Here is a 22088-nt window from a genome sequence, read left to right as displayed (position 1 = left end):
TATTGCTGGCTAGGAACGAGGCAGGAAGTGGGCGGAGCAAACCGAGCAGCTCTGCTTACTCTCAAAGAGGAAGAACGGAAAGGATTGAACAATGTGCCCTGAAGTTCTATTGCAGCGAAACATAAGTAACGCTAGTGTGCCCCGTGATACAGAGAACCGATACAGAGAACCACGTTAGAAAGGGACGCTAGCAACGTTATAAGACTAGTGTAGATCCGGCCTAGGAGGGTGTTTCTGTTCTCATGTCCTCCAGGTGGGTGTCCTGCAGGCAGCTGGTTAGCCACGATGTGAACAGAATGTTGGACAAGATGGACTCTTGTTCTGATCCATCATGGCCCTTTTTAGGTTCTTATGTTCAAAGGATAATACTAATGCACTTCTTGTATTAGTTCAGAAATTCAAAATTAGGTAATTCAAAATTAGAATTTCTCCTCCTTCCCAGGTCATGGCATGGCCCTCTTTATCGTCTCTCCTATAAATGAGTGTCTTTTCGAGAAGAAAAGCAGGGGAGGAAAGACAAGCTGACTGAGTTTCAGATAAGTTCCACTTGTGGTTCAGACAGTCATGCGAATAAGCACGTGAATTCCCTTGATGTTGCCTAAGAGAGATGCCAAAGAATGGGATGCGTTTCCTTCCTCCTGAGATGCAACAAGGGCTTTTTAAGCACTCGAGCACAATCAAAAATAATACACAAGCAGCAATCTTTCTCCATAATATCATAGCTGAGCAGATTGCAAAGGGTTTCTGACAACTTTTTGGGCAAATTCATATCTGATAAACAAGAGTATGATGGATCAAAAACATCAAACATTCTATTTTTTAAAACAACACCAACACTCAAGCACTATCATATAGTACCTCTGCTTCAATTTTGCTCAATCTTTATTAAAGATTTCTGCAGAGGTGAGGCACTGAATACAGACTGCTGTGAACAAGCTGGTTTTGACATGGAAAGGGGGATGGGAAGAGATCATGCACAAAAGCTAGCATGGCCAGAAAACCATTTTAAGACTATGTGTTGTCACATACAAAGCATTATTTTCCTAATAAAATATGGGCAAAGAGCACTATTTGGAGACATGCAGAGGTGTAGAGGTCTAATATATTATGAACAATTCTGCTGCAATATAAACATCTCTCAACCATTACAATTTATAAACAAGTTTGTTTCTTTGTTTGGCTTTTTTTCTAAATTATCTTGAGTGTTATGACTCTTTTTTAAAAAAAAAATAGGGAATAGGGATAGATAGCAGTGTGATTTTGGGGCAGGAAGAAAAATAGTGGCCCATCACGGAACTGAGCTAAGAGAAATCCCATCCCTTCTGCTTGTTGAAATGCCCAGTAAGATCAAAATATGTCAGTTTTCTCTGGAACTAGGGGACTGTCTATATGCAAGGAAAGCCCCCACGGTGGCTGTGGATCTGTGCTGCATTACCCAACGCTGAGGAGGGAGCACAGATTTTCTGGGTGGCCATCCAGGTAATGGAGCCACTCCCGCCCTCTTCCTGGTGGAAAGTGACCATTTGCTGGTGGGCTTCTACCAGGCACCACCCCTGGGTTGACCCCAAATTGGTCCCAGAGCTACGTCAGATGGTGGAAGCACCACATTGATACTGCGTGACGCTGCCCCGTGAGAGGCAAAGGGTGGTGTTTCAGAGGGCAGCAGCACCAACCCAGTGCCACGTAGACTGCTCCTGGGAGGACCAGAAACTTGCTTTTTTTAAGTTAATCGTTTCACTTTTCCTTCTCCTCTGACAAGCCCAACTCTGCATTAATGTTTGTGTTGTGAGTCCTGTAGGATAATCACAGCCTTCAAGCTCCTAGATCACCAAGGAATACAAAGTGATCAAAGGAGTTAAAGGTAGAATCCATTTTGCCTTATTGACCAAAACAATTTTATAGTGTACAATACAAATCTGATCTATAATGCTACCATTTCTCTAACACTGCAATCCTATATCCACTTAGCTAGACATAAACCCCACTGAAGTCAGTGGGATTACTGCTGAGTATGCATGTATAGGATTGCACTGTAAGTATCTTGCTACTACAACATCCCATGGGGAGCAAAACATTGTTTACCTGCATATCTTGAGAACATGGCTTAAAATGGAAATCATGACATTAATAACTTAGCATGTTGCTATAACTTAAGAGCTATTGCAGAGCAAAATAACATTTGTATTTAAAGAAAAAAAACATTTCTGCATGTAGCCACTTATCAACAGTTTTCTGCATATAGGAATCAATAATTTGATTACGGAATTATAGAGTTAGATTAACGTTCCAAGGACAGAGCATTCACAAGTAGTGTCGGGACTCGTGGTCTGAAGTCAAGCAAATGATCAATGGCAGGCCAACAACTCACCCTATGCACACATTAGGAGTTGTTCAGACTGAAGCACTAAATCAGAATCAGTGGCTTTGTAGGACCAGAGAGAAACCTATTGGTCCCTTGCAGTGCCTTATCCTTGCTAAAATTGGTAGCTGCAACACCACCCTCTGTCAATCAGAAATGTACACCAAACTGCTTTTGAATTTCCATGCACATTTTTGTATTAATTTTTTTTTTTTTTTTTTTTAATCTCTAAGTTTGACACAAACCGAATTTATGACTGGAGAAATTCTCAAAGTTCAAAATGAACCAAACTTAAGACTGGAAAACTGAGAAATGGAGAGAAGTCAAAATGGAGAGAAATACAGAATAGTCAGCTGGGCACACATAATACAGTGTGTGTTTCTTGCTATTGCTGAGGACATGTGGACCTTTACGGTTCATGTAGAATATGCAGACCAGTCGTGAGCAATGTGCAGCCTGTGGGCCAAATGCAGCCCCCCCCCCCCCGGTCCCCCTACAGCCCCCAATATTATTTTCAAATTTTTAGAAAACAAAATGGTGCCTGAAGTGGCAATTTTGAGGCCTTTTTTTAACCTTTTACTGCTCCATAGCAATTATGGAGCACCAAATGGGTCAAAATCAGCTTGAAAACTATTCTGGATACTATTTTTTTAAATCCTTTGAGCACTGCAGTAGGGAGGTGCAGCCTGCAGACAGGGGCATTCTAGGGGCAAAAATGGTCCCTGGATCTCCTGAAGTTGCCCACCCCGATGTAGATCCATCTCTTTTCAGGCCTACACATGCTCCTTCTAATAGCAGCTTGTACCCCTGGACATTGGAGAAGAGTGGGGCTATTAAATAGTTCATGTGAGGCCTCCATGGGCTTTAAATTCTCAGTAATGACAGGGCGTGTTGCAGTGTACCTAGCACAATATGCACACAGGTGAGGAAGGGATGGTAAGGAAGGGAAGGGCTCAATAGTCCCCACTCCTGTGTGACTCCTCCTTCTCCAAGCATGTACAGCAAGGATGGGATGGATCATGCCTTACACTTAAAAAAAACAGGCAAAACCTATTCTAAAATGTACAATTTTATTTTTGAACATTTTTCAGAATTTTTAAAAATATCTTAAGCTTCATATTCCTAATAAAACATACTCAGTATTGCCAGCTGCTGATCATGTATCTGCACTGTAAGATCATGTAACTGGACCTGGATATGAAAACCAAAATGTATCTTAGAGTAGTGGCCTTGTTTTGAATACATATGAACACAGGAAGCCCTCATATCTCAAGTCCGTCTGGTTCAGTATTGCTTCTACTGACTGGAAGTAGCTTTCAGACAGGAGTCTTTCCCAGATCTACCTGGAGATGTCAGGGACTGAAGCTTTTATGTGGAAAGCATACACTGTACCATTGAACTGTCTCCATTTTGTCTCAGCTTTTTGCTGTTGACTGTTCATTTCAGGTAAGTGTCTCTGTGAAAATATCAATGTGAAGTCTTTCCCAGTGACTTTAGCACCTTGTCTCTGCATTACTTGCTTTACAGGCATGACGCAGCCTGAGATTTTCAGTGTATATCCAGAGTATACGTCAGTGCCGCAAACCCACTTGTGTTGGCTGAGAGCGCAGCCAAGGGAAGCACGTGGATTATTGGAGCTGCATTTCAGATATGCTGCTGTTTCCCTTGGCTACGAGAACTAACTGGCGTGATTACAATGGGATAACATTCTTTCCAGCAGAAAGCCAAGATTGTAATGCAGTCATGACACAAGGGGGTCAGATGTTAGGCTTGGAGGCAAACGATGTTCATAGATGGGCACTAATAGGCACCTAAAGACTTATTTGGAAGCCAATATAACTGACTCATCTGCTGCTGAATTTAGGGAGGGGAAAGGCAAGCCAAGAGAAAGACAGGAGGTGGAGTGTGTAAGCAAGGAGCAGTGAGAGCAGAGTTTTATATATACTCAAGATACGCAACTCAGTGACAGAAGCTAAGCAAGTGTTTCTACACTGGAGGCAAAGTAGATCATCATGCATGTAAAGAACTACAAAGAAAAGTTTAGGGGAGGTCCATTTGAGGGCTTTTTGTGCTCCACTAAAATCCAATCCATCATCATCATCATCATCATCATCATCATCATCATCATCATTTGATATTTTGGCCCAGGTTAGGCCTGAATATGTATTTTTGTATTGTTTAAATGAATTGTAAGGCCAATATTGTTGGGAAAGTGGACCAGAAATAAACAAATGAATGAATAAGTGTGCATATACCTTTTAGTAAGGGCCTTCAATTTGATAAAATAACCATTTAATCATCTACACGCCTAGTCAGAATTAAGCTCCCATTGAGCTTGCTCCCAGGTAAACGCATAGAGCTGGGGTCTCCAGTGTGGTGCCTATGGACACTGATGTGCCCATGGCCACCTGTCTTGGCACCCACTAGGCTTCTTCCCCTCTTGATTAATTTTTTTTTTAAAAAAAAACACCCTTAAAACTAGGAGGCTGGCATGCTGCAAAGTAAAGTGCCAGCTTCTGTCACCACCTTTTTCCCTCCAAGAATACCCATGGGTCCCATGTGGGCCCAGATGCATCCATAGAAATCAAAATGGTGGATGTCTGCAGTCCAGCCAAACAGGAAAAAAAGAAAGTGTGATGCGGTCATAGGGAGTGTCCAGGGAGGGGAGATGGGGTGTTTTGTTTGAGAGGCTGTTTGCTTGTTTTGTGGGGGGAGGGTTATGTGTGTTAGCTGTTTTGTTTGTTTTGGCATGTTGTGTAGGGTGACCATATGAAAAAGAGGACAGGGCTCCTGTATCTTTAGCAGTTGTATAGAAAAGGGAATTTCAGCAGGTGTCATTTCTATATATGGAGAACCTGGTGAAATTTCCTCTTCATCACAACAGTTAAAGCTGCAGGAGCCCTGCCCTCTTTTAAATCTGGTCACTCTAGTATAGCTCCTGCAGATTTTACTGTTGTGATGAAGAGGGAATTTCACCAGGTTCTCCATATATACAAATGACACCTGCTGAAATTCCCTTTTCTATGCAGCTGTTAAAGATACAGGAGCCCTGTCCTCCTTTTCATAGGGTCACCCTAATGTTGTGTTTTGCCTGGATATGTGTGCTTGTGTATATGTGTGTATGTATGTTTTGCTCCTGTATTTATCTGAGCCTTGTAGAAAATGGGCATTTTTGACCAGTCATGGTAGCCATAGCAACCATTTTGTTAATGGACAAGGACCACCATGGCAGCTATTTTGGTAAAGCAGCCATGACACTTTCCCAAAGTTGTTCTCTGATTTGAAAAGAATGACACAGAAGATTGCAGCCATGTGTATCTTGGAAATACTCAGGTATTTCCACCATAAAACTCCATTAGAATCACCCACAGTAGTTTCCCTAGCCACCAAGATTTAGTTATTTATTTTATATTTATATTTATGATGGGTTAACGTTTTGCTTCTTTTTCTAAGTATTGTGCTCTGTTTCCCAGTAGTCAGACCTGGCCCACCTTAAGGGTTAAGCTAGGTAGCCTGGCTTGTTCTGTCTCTGGTTTTCTGTCACATAAGCTTATAAATCTTACCTCAGGAGGAGTTAAGCAATGCATACCTAAAAGTATGTCACATAATTTTTCAAAATTGTATCTTACTTTTAAAATAGGAAGGAATCATAGAGCTGTGGTGTTCTAGTCTATGGATTTCTGTCAGCCTGTGGGTTTTTAAGATAAGCGACATATGCTTAAATGTGCAGATCATTGCTATTCCTAATACAGAGGGGTTCTCAGATGTCACATTTAAATTGTGGTGAGGCAGTGACAAATCACCCTCTGGTGTCCTGAGGACCTATTTATACAGGGTAGTTGTTCATACATTTTTAAAATCTGATAGCAATCTCATTTTGGCCTGCTGTTGAAAATGTTTTGCATGAAATATGGATTATCAAATGAAATCTCACACTGCTCCAGTTGTCTCTGTAAGGACTGCAACAACAACAACAACAACAACAACAACAACAACGTCCTAGGAAAGACTGAACTCCAACCACTCAGGCCCATCTACCTACTTCTCCATAATAAGGCAACTCAACTAAAATTTGACATGTTTACAACTGACAAACCAAGTTTTTAAAATATCCTCACCACTAATAGTCGCAAGGAGATAGAAGGAAACACCAGGTCTGTTCAGATATAATAGAAGCTTTTCTGCAGGCACATCAGGAGTGTCCAGGGCAAGCAACCTTCATCCAGAGGGACCATTTGTAGGAAATAGTAAGTTTACGTGGCCACTTTACGTTATGCCACTTTATGTTATGCCACTGCTGTGACAAGAAACCATAGTTTGTCATTACAATAATGAGTTTGCGCTAGCCATGGTCTTATGTATCCCCCCTTTCAGTCTCCTTTTCCTTCATGTTTGTGAGGAAATAAAAACTGTTCACTTTTGAACTAAGTACAATTAGCTGTTACTTCTAAACACACTCCAGAAGTATGGTTTCTTCTAGCTAACAAACCAGGATAAAAAGCCACAGTAGGTTTGTTTGAACTGATCATATTTAGAACAAATCAGAAGGGGAAAATGGGAGCATGAGAGCCAAAGCCACATCTCATAATGACAAACCATGGTCATTAGCCCAAATTTAGACAGGGTATTCTAAAAGTCTTTGCTCATTCGATTTCATTTTCACCCAGTTCTGCATTTATTTAGCCGGCCCAGTCTTGGGTAGTTCAAAAGTATTCTTTCAAAGTTTTTAACTTTTTCAACTAGTATTTTATCCCACCCACCCCCATTTTCCCCCAAAGGCCTACATTTGAAGATAATGAAGTGGTATTCCTTTAGTGTAAGGTTTTGATTTCCAACATTATGCAATTATCCCAACAGTGGTTAAAACAAATGTATGCAGGTAGATGGCAAATGGAAAGTCAAGCTTTAAGACGCTGTTCCCCTGCCCCTATTCATGAAGAAGCACAGATAATTCAGAATATAATTCCCACATGTGCTGGGAAGGAGGAACAATGGTAACTGTTGCTGATGAGAACAAGAATAATATTTCTTCTCTTGTTTGAAATGTTGCATTTGTAGTTTCCCTGTCGTAGTGTGTATCAGCTTAATGACAGCACCTCCAGTTGATTTCTGGATCATCAATCATGCCTGAGATGAAGCATACTCCAGTTTCCTACCATATTCACTGAGTGACATTGGAAAATACTCCTCTAAGACACTGTTAAGACTTGTAACAAACAAACAAAAAACAACCCTTGTATTTAAAGGGGGGAAATTAAAAAATGAGACACCAGGGCCAGATGTACATCAAGCTGTATCTAACACTTTGAAAACGGTTTGAAAATGGTATATGGAATGTGTCCTGGGCCCCAAAAGTTGTCAATACCATTTTAAAGCATTAGTGTACATCCTGCCCTAATGTGTAAAGACTTTTCCATCTCTGCTGTACATTTTCTGATAGGCAGCTAGTGGGTCAACTTCGTTGCAGATTAAATTGTATACATGCCTTTTGTATGCAAGATTCAGAATTGCACAGGACTCTTCATAAGGCAGGGTTATGTGTAATCTGAAAGCTCATCTATTTTTACACCAACAGGACAGACAGCACTTCTTTACCTGTTTTGTAGAAAATGTTTTCTGAAAAGCTAAAATTCACACACACACACACACACACACACACACACGCCTCAGAGACTAATATGGAAGAAGTGTGAAATTGATTTTTTCCCTATGTATCTCACAATTTAGATTTTATACTTCACAATTATCTGTTTCAGTGTGGACACAATTAAAATGAACAATATTTGCAAGGCATACAGTGACATTTAAAAGCTCGTAGCCTCTATACAAATGCATGGTCTCTATGGCCCCTACCTTGAGCAGGGACACGAGATAGGATGTTCTCCGTGGTGGCACCCTCTCTTTGGAATGCCCTTCCCCGAAAGGAGCACCTGGCACCAATTTTACTATCACCCCAGCGCCAAGCTAAGACCTATTTGTTTTCTCAGCCAAATAAGCTCGCGACGGAGCCTGCCCCCAGAAGTGCTATATCGTAGCTGCAGGCTGGCAAAGTGTTGGGCGCACACTGACCGGGCTTGGTCCATGTGCGCAGGGCCCCTGTATGACCAAGAGCTATCTCAGAAAGCTTCCTCGTTTTGCTCTGACTGACACTGCAAGAACAGGTGGAGGAGTTGCATGATGGATCACAAATTATGCAGGCCTGTCGAGAGACTGTCATAATGCTTGAAGAGACTGCAGGAGCACGCACATGAGAAATTGTTGTGGAAAAGCAAGTGGAGAAGGGAGCATACCACAGCTTATAAACAGCACCCAAAGAAGCGTCCCTCGTGGAACTGCATCTCTGTTTCGCACCACTGTGGAGAAGACCTAGCCTCAAGAGCTGGAAATGATTAAAGCCTCCCTCCCCGTTCCCTTTTGCTATTGTAATTTTGTTTTCATTGCTTTCTGTTCTTCCTAAGCTCTGCATAGCTGCATGCAAACAGTAGCCAATAAACTCACGCCTTGCTGTCACAGCAAGATCATTTTTATACTTGAAGTTAGTGACTTTTCTTGCCTAAGCAAATATTATTATTTACTGTTCTGGCAACTTAACTGGAAACCAGCTGCATTTGAGAAATGCAGAACGGGAGACTTGGCTCAGCTAAAACGCCACATCAAGGCTTTCAATAAATATTTTTAATGAGTTTGAGAGAAGGTAAAAATGGCTTTGCAGTTCTGGGTTTATTTTCTGCAGTTCAGTTTTGAGAGTGACCCCGCCACTCTTTTCCAAGCCCAATAGCCCTAGGCATAGCCAGAAGGCAGAGCCATCCTCTACAGCCTGACTTTGCCGCCTGCTTATTCCTTCCTGCTCACCAAGTTACCAAAATAATCCACTCAACAATTTCCATTTCCCCATTCAAAAAACAAACAAACTGTTTTCTTTTCTTCTTATGTAAAGAGAGAGGGGAATCTCTCTCTATTCACTTTTACACAATACACAATATAAATTCAAGTAAAAAAGGTGAAAAACATTGTCTTCCAAATGCCCTTGAAAAAACTAGCTGAGCTAGTTTACTAAATAACATTTAGTAAGATCATTTTTGTGTCTTTAAAACCATTGCTGTGCTGAAATTTTTTCCCATATATTTTCCAACCATTTTTATTTGATAGAAAAGAAACTGCTTTCAAAAATAAATTCAAAGGGGAAGAAATTTCAGAGGAATTCTCATGGGTTTGGATCAGGGTCTTTGTGCTCAGTTTACTTATGAGGTGGCTGAGGTGTGCATGTGTGAGTGCCCTGTTTTTCATGGTACAATAATCTCTCTGGCAGCCTGCTTCCTGTGCTTCTTGCTGGGGGAAGACATCATGAGGTAATTCCTCTCATAGGCTTTTTCAGATCAGGATGTGCAGGCCGGCTAGGAGACTGCAGACTAATGGAGAGATGTGGAATAGAAAGAAAAATACATGCACAGTACCCCCGGCAATCTCACAGATCAAAACACCACCAAAAGAAATTGAAAATGAATTATAAAAACAGCCTGAGATTGAGGCAGAAAAATGGAAGCCTCTTTCATGGGGGAAGAAAACTTTCAGGAAATTGGAGTCAGATTTTGACACGGCACTAGCACCACCTTTTCCTAATTTTATTTATTTATTTATTACATTTATTTACTGCCCCACAGCCGAAGCTCTCTGGGCGGTTCACAAAAGTTTAAACAGTAAACATTAAAAAGTATACGAAATTTAAAAACCATCAGAAACATAAAAACAACAGTATAAAAACAAGAGTATAAATTAAAAAAAAAAACATATTTGAGTTGCTATAGGGCTTGCAGGAAAGGAGTGCTATTATTAGAACCTGTGTTAGAGGCAAGGTGCATCCATAATCACCCCTCAGAAATTTAACATTTGTATGACCCTGAGGAAGGTGCTGAGCCAAGCCAAAATTTCTCAGAAAACATTTTTCTCAGAAGAGAATGGAGCTTTTTTTTTTCTCTTAACCCACTAGAAATAAAAAGCCACTTTGCAGAATTTCCTTCAAATGTTCTTCACCATTTTTTGGGTGGTTGCTGCATTCCTTCCCCACTCCCAAATGATGCTCTGTTAACTGCGAACTCCCCACACTAGTATTTCCAAAGATATGTCAAGATTTTATGCCACAAATCTTGAGTTTTGTGCTGCCATCCACAACTGTACACTGATACATCAAATGCAGGTTCATAGTTAACACTGACAAAAAGGAATTTCAGCAGTTATCATTTAATTATATAACCTGAACCTCTTTTGTATCTGGTCACTCTAGTATAGCTCCTGCAGCTTTAACTGTTGTGATGAAGAGGGAATTTCACCAGGTGCTGCATGCATACAAATGACACCTGCTGAAATCCCCCTTTCAATAGAACTGTTAAAGATACAGGAGCCCTTTCCTCCTTTTCATATGGTCAACCTAGGTGAAGGCCAAAAATCCACCTTCTCACGTCACCTCGGAACCTATGCCAAAAGTTTGTGCTAGTTTTGTATTATGAATCCCGAGTTTTATGCTGCCACCAAAAGCATAAAAATGACCTGTCCTTAGGTGGGGCCAGGTGAAGCGAAAAAAATCCACATTTTCATATCACCTCCAAACTTATGCGAAGGCTTTGTTCCACAAATTTTAAGGCCTAAGGTTTATCCCGGGGTCATCCCTGTTCATGTAAATGACACACAGAATATCCCGGGAGCAGGCAGGGACAACCCTTGGACTATCCGGGGATAAACCTTAGGTCTAGCTAATGCCCAAGTTTTGTGCCATCACTCAGGATTTGTGGCACAAAAGAGGACAAAAGTAGCACAAAACTTTTTTCATGGGATCGGAGAAGAAGTTTATGTCATTTTCTCATATTTTTATACCCCAATATATATCTTTAAAGATGCCCCTAGCGCTCAACACTAGCAGCATCCCAATCTTGATTGGGGGCCCTGTACCTACTATAGAATAAAAATGAAAAAAAGACACATTTGAAGTAATACCTATTTTGGCTCCTTGTGTGACTGTGCTGTTGGTCCCTCTGCCACTTAAAAGGGAAGGGGGTAATGTATTTGGGGGGCTGACAGGAAGGCTTTGTGGTGACTCTGAGTGTCAGCGGGGAGGGATGGGACATTTTTCTGAGTTCTTGGATTGGCTCAGAAAAATCATCTGAAGTCCCCCATTCCCCTCCCCCTAGAAAATCTCACATCATTTTTGAGTTTATCCCTGGTGAGTTTGGAAGAGTCTGCCCAGCTCTATTTCCTACTTACCTAAATGTATATTATGTGGGACCCAGGTGACGACAAAAAATATGCACTTTAAAAGGCAGTCTGGATGCTCTAATGAGTCATGTTCTAGCCTCTGACCTTAAAGCACACACACACCTCGCTCAAAGTGTTTTTTCTCTCTTAATTTTTTTATTTTCTATTGTGAATAACAACAAAACAGAACAGAAAATACATCGTGAAAATGGGGAAAACACACACACCATACATTACATATATAAGATTATTGTCATTTTCCATCATGTGTACTGTTCATTTAAAAAAAGGGGGGAGTTATACAAAGGTTTCAAGAAAAGCAGACCAGATATCCGTGTATTTATCCACTTGCAAGTTGCAACTATATAACACCCATTTAAAGGTTGATAATGTTATTAGGTCGTCGATCCATTATGGGAAGTGTGGATTTCTCCTTCCAATGCACTCAAAGTGTTTTTACCATGTTCTATACCTCTGGAGATGGCAAGTGGATTTCCTGATATCTGCACAATGTTAACACAGATGCAACAAAAAATATTTTGGAGGAGTCGCTTATAAAACATGAATTAACACCATACAAAATGCATCATCCTTTGGTTGCAGGGAGAGAGAAAGGAAATAGGAATATGTAGCTTCCCACTTATGAATTTTGATTATTTCTCTCTCTTTCTCTCTCTTTTTCAGATGGAGGCTCAGTAAACAACATTCTACTGGCAGTACAGTACTAATGAATATTGGATTTCCCATAAAATTATTGATTAGACTTTCCATTAAACTAACCTACTGGAAGGAAGCACTTTTAAAACATGCTTGTTTTAAACCAATAATATGAGGAGGAATTTCTAGTTCCTAAAATTATGAGATGGGGAATTGGCACCACTGGATTCATGCAATCGCAGAGTGCAAAGCTAAATTTCAATCAACCAAAAGGATCAAGCCGATTTTAGAAGCAAATACAGTTCTTCAGGTCATTTGCAAGCTCTTCATGAATTGCAAAGATGTAATGAATCTGAGTTGCTGTTGTATATAAAGGCCATTGATTATGGTGATGTCTTTGCCATAGTAAATACATGGGCAGTTAAATATTATATTTTCACAACTATAGGGTGACCATATGAAAAGGAGAACAAGGCTCCTGTATCTTTAACAGTTGCATAGAAAAGGGAATTTCAGCCGGTATCATTTGTATATATGGAGAATGTGGTGAAATACCTTCTTCATCACAACAGTTAAAGTGCAGGAGCTATACTAGAGTGACCAGATTTAAAAGAGGGCAGGGCTCCTGCAGTTTTAACTGTTGTGATGAAGAGGAAATTTCACCAGGTTCTCCATATATACAAATGACACACACTGAAATTCCCTTTTCAATACAACTGTTAAAGATACAGGAGCCCTGTCCTCCTTTTCATATGGTCACCCTATACAACTAGCATGCAAGGAAGGAGATTGAAATAAGACAGGGCCTTAAGAAGATAGAGTAGTAGGGAAATGGTGGAGAGAATTAATGGGAGGGTGGAGATGAAATGAGGCTGAGGATTTGGCAGAGAGAGGCAGAAGGGCTGAAGTTTGGGATGGGGTGAACCATGGGCTACCACTCAGAGGGACAATGGGGTATAACTACTTTCCCTCACTCCAGATTCCAGTCTTGAGAGCAGCAACAACAGCTGCTCATGCTATGCGTGCCCCATCTATGACTACTTTCAGGTTCCAGCTGCACAGGCAAGGCTCAGGAAAGATCAGTAAAGTAAACACGAGAGAGGCGATGTGCTCACGTTTAACTGGCACCACAGGAGTGTCTCTTCCTAAGACAAAGAGGCAGGAGCAGGCAGCAGCACAACAGGCTCCTCCACACAAGAGGGGCAGATGAAAAAAAGCCAGGAGAGGTCAGTAAATTAAACCATGCAAAGGGTGTATTGTTAGCTGGTGTAAAACATGGCTGCTGATGTGAAAAGTAAAGTGAGTACCTAATACCTGATCAAGTATACCCATTTCTCCTTCCACTGCTAAAGACACTCCTCACAGACTCCTCTGCTATTCTTTAGAGCTGCCTTCCCCAGTACAGTGCCCATCAGATCTTTTAGGTTTCAGCTTCAAACAGCTCCAGACAGCACTAGGGATGGACAGACTCACCGGCATCCGATTTTTCAGATGCTCACCCCACAGACGCTGGCCGCCCCCACTTGTAGCGCTGCGCAACCCTTGTCCAGAGCATCCACTGTGTGCAACAATGGAAGCTCCAGTAATCACGTACATAGACCTCATTTATCCAGGAGTAAAGGTGTGAGTGGAGCATTCACGCCTTTACTCTTGCAGAAATGGGGCCTTTATGGCTGCCATTTACACAACAGGAAAAAATACATAATTCCCGGAGCCTCCATTGTTCCGCACAATGGAGGTTCCAGACGAGGGCGGACAGCTGCTGGGTGCCCGTTGGGCCATGTGGTCGTTAGAAGCACGGGCCTGTGAACGTGCTGCGGGAGCCAGACTGGATTTATCCCTCACTTCAAATAAAGTTCTGTTGCCATCCATGATGCTGCATGAACATAACACTCTTCTGCATTAGTGCCTTTCAGTTCCCAGGATGTTCTACTACTCTTTGTAGACTTCTAAATGTCACGGAATATGATGCTAAGCAACAAAGAGCACACACCAGGGAAGTGCACAGGTGTGTTGTAGCAGAGCGTACGATGCACGTGAATTACAAACACAAACTGCTGTGCAGCTTTGTGCCTTTTTACCCCAGGAAAAATTCCTGTGGATGCCCACGAAGTGAACAGTGGGGTAGTCGAATCAGGGCTCACAGGGATACAGCACCGGCACGTCTTTATCAGCAGAGGTGCTGACATCATCTGGCACCCTCTCAGACTTCCCTGTTCCCTCAAAGTTTAGCTGCAATCCTCACAGCAGGCAAGGTTGCACTATAAAATGCCCACTAGAGGATGATGTCCCATTAAAATGTATAGGCCGATTGGTCACTGCAGCTCATTTCAAATGCAGAAGAGAGCCAAGGTAACATAAAGAACCATGGTAAGGAAACACGATTTCCCCCCATCTGAAGGTTTTCATAGATTCCATTCATCCATACAAGCTATTCACATTTAAAGACAATAGGAGGTGGTCGACATCAGACATCCAAGTCTTCCTGATTGCTAATTGTTAGAAATGCGATTTGAAATAAAAATTCAAGGACAATGGTGAAAGCACTCTGTTACCTTTATTGATACAGAATTGCAAGTCTGGGTGTCCAGCAAAGTAGGCACACCCTCCAAGCACATGTCAAGACATCTTATACCTTACACCCGGCCGAAGAGGTCCCTCCCCGTCTCGTGATTGGTTAGAGACTTGAGGGGTTACAGCCTATCCCGGCACGCAGCTTTGTCCCGCCTTTGATTACTTGCTTTTTCATTTCATTTAATATTCCACCCACCCCTATTTACTTATGTCCAAATATGGGTTTGATTGGTCTGGGCCTACCCACTTTATTGCTCTTGATCATCCCTCCACCCATCAGGTAACCACAAAATCACAAGTTAAGAAACAACAGATGTATGTTTCAGTTTTGTCACTTCTTCTGACCACTAGTCTAACCACAAGTTCCGTATTATTCTCTTTTACTTCAACTGAATAGTCTAACGGCGCTTTGCACCTGTTTGGGCCCTTCCCTGTCCATTAATTATGCCTCAGCGAAGATCAGTGTTTCCAGGCTGAAGCTATTTTCAACCATATATTCTCAGTAGCAAGACCCTGCCCCATTTGCCCACACGCTAACAAAATCATAATATACATTTTGGCATTAGCTTTATTGAATATATATTGGCATTAACTTTATTGAATATATATTGGCATTAACTTTATTGAAAAAGTAACATATCTCTTTATTTCTCACACTTATATAGGGAACTGATATTTCACCTAATATAAATCAGATTTACAAGACTTAATCTGACAAATGTTAAAGGATATACTTTAATGTTTCATACTCTTTTAATTAGGGGTGTGCACAGACCCCCCGCTCCGCTTCACTTGCAGATCCGCCATTTTCCGGATCGGGCCGCTCCGCCCCGCCCCCGCTCCGCCCACTTCCGCTCCGCTCCGCCCAGAGCTCCGGATCCGGATCCGGAGCTCCGTTTCCCCCCCCCCATAGGCTTGCATTGAAAGCTAAAAAATTATACAACTTTTTTTCTGTTCAAGTTAGAAACCTCATGTTTGGCACCATGACACCTCATGGGGATATACACACGCATGCCAAGTTTCAAAGCAATCCCATCATCCCCTGATTTTTGGCGAATTTTTGAAAATCGGGCACCCCACACACAACATCCCTGCGAGGTGGGCAGGGGAGGAGGGAGGGAAGGCAGGCAGGCATGCAGCTGGCATTTCTGGGGGCATAAGGAAGTGAGCCAAGGATAAGCCAGTAATGCATATAAAATGGAATAAATCAATCAATAAACAAAGGAGGGGTGGAATTAAAAGCAGCAGTGTTGCTCAATAAACAACAAGAAGAACTTTTTTTAAAAGGCTATATCTGTCTTTTACCAGCAATAGGGGGACGTGCCCGGGGGAGGGGGAAGTAGCTGCCAGTTCAAGACACTGACAGCCACAGCTCTGAGAAGAAGTAAAACGCTCACTTCGACTCAGAACAGGCATTGCTCCACCACTGAAAAGTGACCATTCACTTCAACTCATGATAGGCATTGCTCCACCGTTTTACTCTCTTTGGAAGGCTCTATTGGCCTTCCAGTGCAGGAGAGAGTGGGGGCACGTCCAAGATGAGATGCCCTAGGGGAGCTCATCCCCTTGCACCACATCGATTCAGTTGTTCCCCAAGGTTAGGGTGGGGAGCAGTGCTGTGTTTTCTATCTCTTATTCTTGGCTTAGTATATGATTTCAGGTTGTGTTTGTGCATTTGGTGGGGCTACTGTGTTAAAAAAACACGGGGAAAAGCCCGTTCAGATGAAGAAAGAGAAGTTTCCCAGAATCCCAAGTTACCTGTTTTGCCTATGCCCTCCTCCAACTTTGGGATCATCATGACCGGGAGCTGACTCTGCCCCTCAGCCCTTTGAAAAAGGTATTTTTCCCGCCGATTTTTTAAAAACGTCTAGCCCGCGACCCGTACGATGCAGAAAGTTGAGAGTGGTCTCAAAATGACCCCCATCCACGACTCTCTGTGCACAAGAATTTCCAGAACGATAGCTTAAACCCCCCCCCAGTTATCCCCGATTCTTTCCCTCAATGCAATCCTATGGGCGAAAAGCCGAAAACGCAGTTTGAGCCGCGCGGTTGACCCGATTTTCACAAAAATATAGCCCGCGACCCGTACGATGCAGAAAGTTGAGAGTGGTCTCAAAATGACCCCCATCCACGACTCTCTGTGCACAAGAATTTCCAGAACGATAGCTTAAACCCCCCCCCCAGTTATCCCCGATTCTTTCCCTCAATGCAATCCTATGGGCGAAAAGCCGAAAACGCAGTTTGAGCCGCGCGGTTGACCCGATTTTCACAAAAATATAGCCCGCGACCCAGACAACGCAGAAAGTTGAGAGTGGTCTCAAAATGACCCCCATCCACGACTCTCTGTGCACAAGAATTTTCAGAATGATAGCTTCAAAAACAACGTAGTTATGCGCGATTATTTGCCGCAATGCAATCCTATGGCGAAATGTTTTCAAGATGGCGACCGGAGCGCTCCGCCTGAACTCGGAGCTCCGAAAAATGGTCGCTTCTCTTCGCCTTGCTTCTAGGGGGTCCGCGGTCCGCTCCTACTCCGCCTCTGGGTAAGGCGGAGCAGGCCAATCCGCTACTGCTTCTACGCTCCTAATCGGAGCGGAGCACATCCCTACTTTTAATGTTCTCTCCAAACTCTGGAGGAAAAAGGCTGATGCAAGAAGAAGAGGAGGAGGAGGAGGAGGAGGAGGAGGAGGAGGAGGAGGAAGTAGTAGTAGTAGTAGTAGTAGTAGTAGTAGTAGTAGTAGTAGAAGAAGAAGAAGAAGAAGAAGAAGAAGAAGAATCAAACCCCTTTCACCCCTTTCTTTATTTTCTTTTTTTCTCAGCTTGACAGGTATTTATTTATTTATTTATTACTTTTCTATACCGCCCAATAGCCAGAGCTCTCTGGGCGGTTCACAAAAATTAAAAACATTCAAAGTATAAAACAACAGTATAAAACCATACTATAAAATACAATATAAAGGTAGTTAGAAGCCATTTTCAGATTTAAACTGGAGAGTAAAAAACCGGCATAGGTTCTTTTCCATGGCATGTCCCTGTGTGTAACTTCCTGACAATTGACTTTCCTTTATTAGCAGACAGCTCAGCAGTGGCTACTGTTAGGAGCATTCAGAGTTTCAATAGTATCCACTCCTCACCAGGCACTAAGATAACCCGGTTAATCCGGCCTATAGGAAACTGGCAGTGGCAGCTTCCAAATAGGCTGGAACTGTAAACAGAGAAGCTGGGGAGCCAGTGGAAAAACGCCTCAGGCACTCAAGACACATTTGTTATGCCTTCAGCCTAACACAGTGTTTATTTCCTGCTAATAGATTCCGTTGTTTGGGAGTTTTGCTCTGAGTCATGAAGCCCACCCTGCTAGCCACTTGTCAGTCAGTCAGAATCATATGAAAAAGGACTGAGTTGTAGAAATATCGGTTGTCTATTAATATTTTCTTTTACAAACCTAGCCAAGAGATAACCAACGCCTCGATTCACGGCATGGAAGTAGGGCATGGAACAATACAACTAGATGATGTGTAGCAGGTAAAGCTTTGTCCCATCATTTCATCTCCATGACCAAAAAATAAATAAAAGCTTTACCAATGTGATGGCTGCCTGTCAAGCATGTGCAACATTTCTATACATGGGGAGGGGGTGGTCTTTCATTTGTCTTAAGAGACCACATTCCTTCACAAATGTAACTTGATAGACTTACTAAATCATTGAGTGTACCCTGGGATTTTAAAGAATGATTCCATACCATACTACTTTATTGCGATCTATAGATCCATGAGAAAACAAGAATCAAACATGAAATCATACAGTTAGAGCTATTATCAACTTTCATCTAATACACAGAGAGCTCTAATCCTGGCCGCCACTGTAAGAAATTTAGCAACAGCCAAAATTACTTTTGAGGACTTATCTTCCAACAGAAACTTAACATAAAATTTGTCTGGACTTCTGGACAGTTTACTCGACAATGGGGTGATCATAAGATGGTGGGCCTGATTATAAAAGCTACAGGACAGAAGGATATGCTCCATCGTCTCCACTTCCATATTCCTACAGGGGCACCGTCGTTCCTGATAAGGGACACCAGCATATCTGCCCTGAAGTAATTCAATAGAATAAACATTGCATCTGGCCTCGGAGAAAACAATACGATATTTAGCCACCAACAGGTTCTTTAGATAGTCAGCCAGCTGAAGAGGCCCAACGTAATGAACATGCAATGCACTGGAAAAGAATGATTCTGTCAGGATACACACGCACACCACCCTGAGCATCAGCCTGGCTCTGACTCTGACCTGGATGAGAAGGGCTTGGCTGGATCTGTCAAACCAGCTGCCAGTGGAGGCAGCTGAACCAATTTTAGGGACAGGGTTCAGCTCCCTGAATAGCTCCTTCAAAGTTCTGTCTGGTTCAAACTGAAACCCAGGATGGATTCAGAGCCCCACCAAAATTGGAGCCACCAGCCTCCACTGCCAGCTGCATCAGATGCTGAGGTACAAGAACCAAGTCGGGCCCCGGTGCCATGACAGGGCCCAACAATCAAAGCAGGGACTCTTGAGCTAAGAACCACTGCGTTAGGATCTTTGGAGTATGGACCTGCCAGCTACCTCAAGGATCTGATCCCCTCCACCCTAGGTCCCAATCCATGTCCACCCAGCACCAAGAATGGAAGGAATGGTCAGTTAGGATGAGGAATGCCGGGCCCTAAAACAGCAGCTTGCCCATTTAAGCCCTTCTACTCCTCAAGGACAGGGAGGAGCCTAGGAGGTGTGTCTTGGTCACGGAGGCATAAAGACATCGGAGCAGGTTGATCCCTCGGAGCTTGTCTTGCTTCATTGTACCTGGTGACCTCACTGTCAAGATTAGGATAGGACGGACAGGACAGATTCTTTTGCTACTAGTAAGAGTTGGGGAAGGGATGTAATTAGGGGGTTGCCACCATTCTTTTGGCTTTCTTTTCTTTCTTTTTTTTTATTCACCCTGCTCCTGTGTCTGAACAGCCTGAAACACAGAAAAAATATTAGTATTTATTTTTTTAAAAAAAGGAAAATAAAATTATTATTTTTTAAAAAATTGGATGCCTGCAGGCACCACATTGGGGCCCCATTTTCTCAACTTTCGTAGTGACCTGCCAAAGCTCTATCTTCTACGCAACTCTTAAAGGTATAAATAGGAGCCGTGTTCCCCATCCTGCCTACCTGCCACTTTACATCAGCGATGGGCAACTTGTGGCCATCCAGATGTTTTGGCCTACAATTCCCATCATCTTTGATCACTGGCTATGCTGGCCAGGGCTGATAGGAGCTGGAAGCCAAAACAGCTGGAGAGCCACAAGCTGGCCACCTCTGCTTTAAATGTAGAGAAGAAATGCAAAAGGGTGTGTAAGATTAAAGAAACCCCTTATTAGTGGTGCAATTCTTTTGGGAGGTTCCACTTGCAGAAGTGTAGTTCTTGGTTACTTTTTTTGGGGTGGGGAGGGATTTTCTTATTTTAATCAGAACTGAAAACTCTGTTGCTTGTGGAGCCCAGCAGAGTGTGGCAGCTACACTCAAAGCAGCAACACAATCTCTTGCTTCCCATTTCAGCCATCTACAAAGCGCTGTTGATCTCAAGCAAGCTAGCTTTAAAAGGACTGTTTGCTCCCCTACCTGTCTGCTGCAAACCTCCAGGGTTGGCTAGAATAATTTTCAATAATGCACAAGGATGAAATGCACCTTTTAAAAAACAACTCCCTCCGCCTTTCATTTCTTCCCTCAAACTGGCTTTTTAGAAAATAGATCCCTACATGTAACTGAACACAAAGACTGGAGAATGCTTGATGTATTGAGAAGTGCCTTAGAAATTATTGTTGTCATTATTATTATTGTTGTTGTTGTTGTTGTTGTTAGTGTGTGGAGGCACTTTAGTTTATAACAAGTTTTTTTTAAAAAAAAATAACCTAGAAAAACAAATTCTGATTGCAACTTAACCTCAAGCACAATGTATTATAGTTAAAATTACATGCTATGCTAATGATTTTATAGCTATTAGATTTTAAGTTATTAGCCAGGCAAATTCTACTTGGCGTTGGCAGAAAAGGTAATAGCTTTTTTGCTGTAAAGCCACCTGCTCTGGATTAGTTAGGTATGCTTGTTTAATTGAAAAATAGTGCAATGGTAGAGGAGAAGATTTGCGATGGCAGGGGAGGTGAGAGACATGGATAGCTCACAGAAGGCCTCTGAAGAAGTAATTGCTGGGCTACGTATAATTTTAGGCAACAAGTGGGGTTCTAGAACAGAGGTTGCCAATATTTTTGGGCACACTTGGGAATTTTAGATACTAATGCACAGCCTGGACGCGGGGTGGCCATTGCAGGTGGGCGCGGACTGAGGCAAGGTGCTGGCAGGCGAGTGGCTGCTGTTCCCGCCAATGGAGGGGGAGGGGGCTTAGCCTTATTTAAGGGATCACACCCCTCCCTTCTCCCTCTTCGAAAAGTGGCTCCCTCCCTGGTAAGCAGTGTGAGTTCGCTGGTTGCCTGTTCTGGGAGCCAAGTAGGAATTTTTTGCTCATAATCTGAATTGGTTATGAGTTTTTTCGCCTACTTCATACTGCAAGACAGGTGGGAGTAATAAATAGGTTGTTTCAGATTTCATTCGGTCACATTTATGGCAGGTAGGCGGGCATCTGACGATGGACAGGATAGGTGAGCATTCCATGGCACCAAGTGGTGATGGGTAACACCCAAGGCTCATCAGCTCCAAACCCAGCAGCCCAGTTGATGAGATAAGGGTTACCCATGAGGAGGGGTGACACCGGAAGGCCTACCACCCCAAAAAGGGGAGCCAGGGGGTGGTGACAAATAGCCACCACCACCAGGGCTCAGAATGTTTCACCCTACTATACAACGGCTTATGCCGAGATGGGAAGATGCCCGATTAGGTGTCCCCTCTGTAAGTCCATCAAATAAATGTTGGCCCTGTTTAAAACCCAAATACTTGTGCCGCCTCTTTATTTCTGCACTACACCTTTCCACAACCATGGACACCACCACAAAATGCCTAATCAGTGGATTGCCACTTTGGCATCCACTTTTCACCTCTATACGGATCTTAGCTTGTGTCTTATTCAGCAAACGCTTTGTCTCTTTAATAAGGAATTGACTAGCTGGCAGTGCAATACAACTAATGCTTCTTTTAAACATGTTTTGGCAATGTCCATTAGTTGCTTCTTTTTGCTGGGAGGTTATTACTAGGAATGTGCTCCGCTCCGATTAGGAGCG

The sequence above is a fragment of the Elgaria multicarinata genome, chromosome 6 (assembly GCF_023053635.1).
Source record: "Elgaria multicarinata webbii isolate HBS135686 ecotype San Diego chromosome 6, rElgMul1.1.pri, whole genome shotgun sequence".
Classification (NCBI taxonomy): domain Eukaryota; kingdom Metazoa; phylum Chordata; class Lepidosauria; order Squamata; family Anguidae; genus Elgaria; species Elgaria multicarinata.
This window is presented reverse-complemented; position numbering follows the sequence as displayed.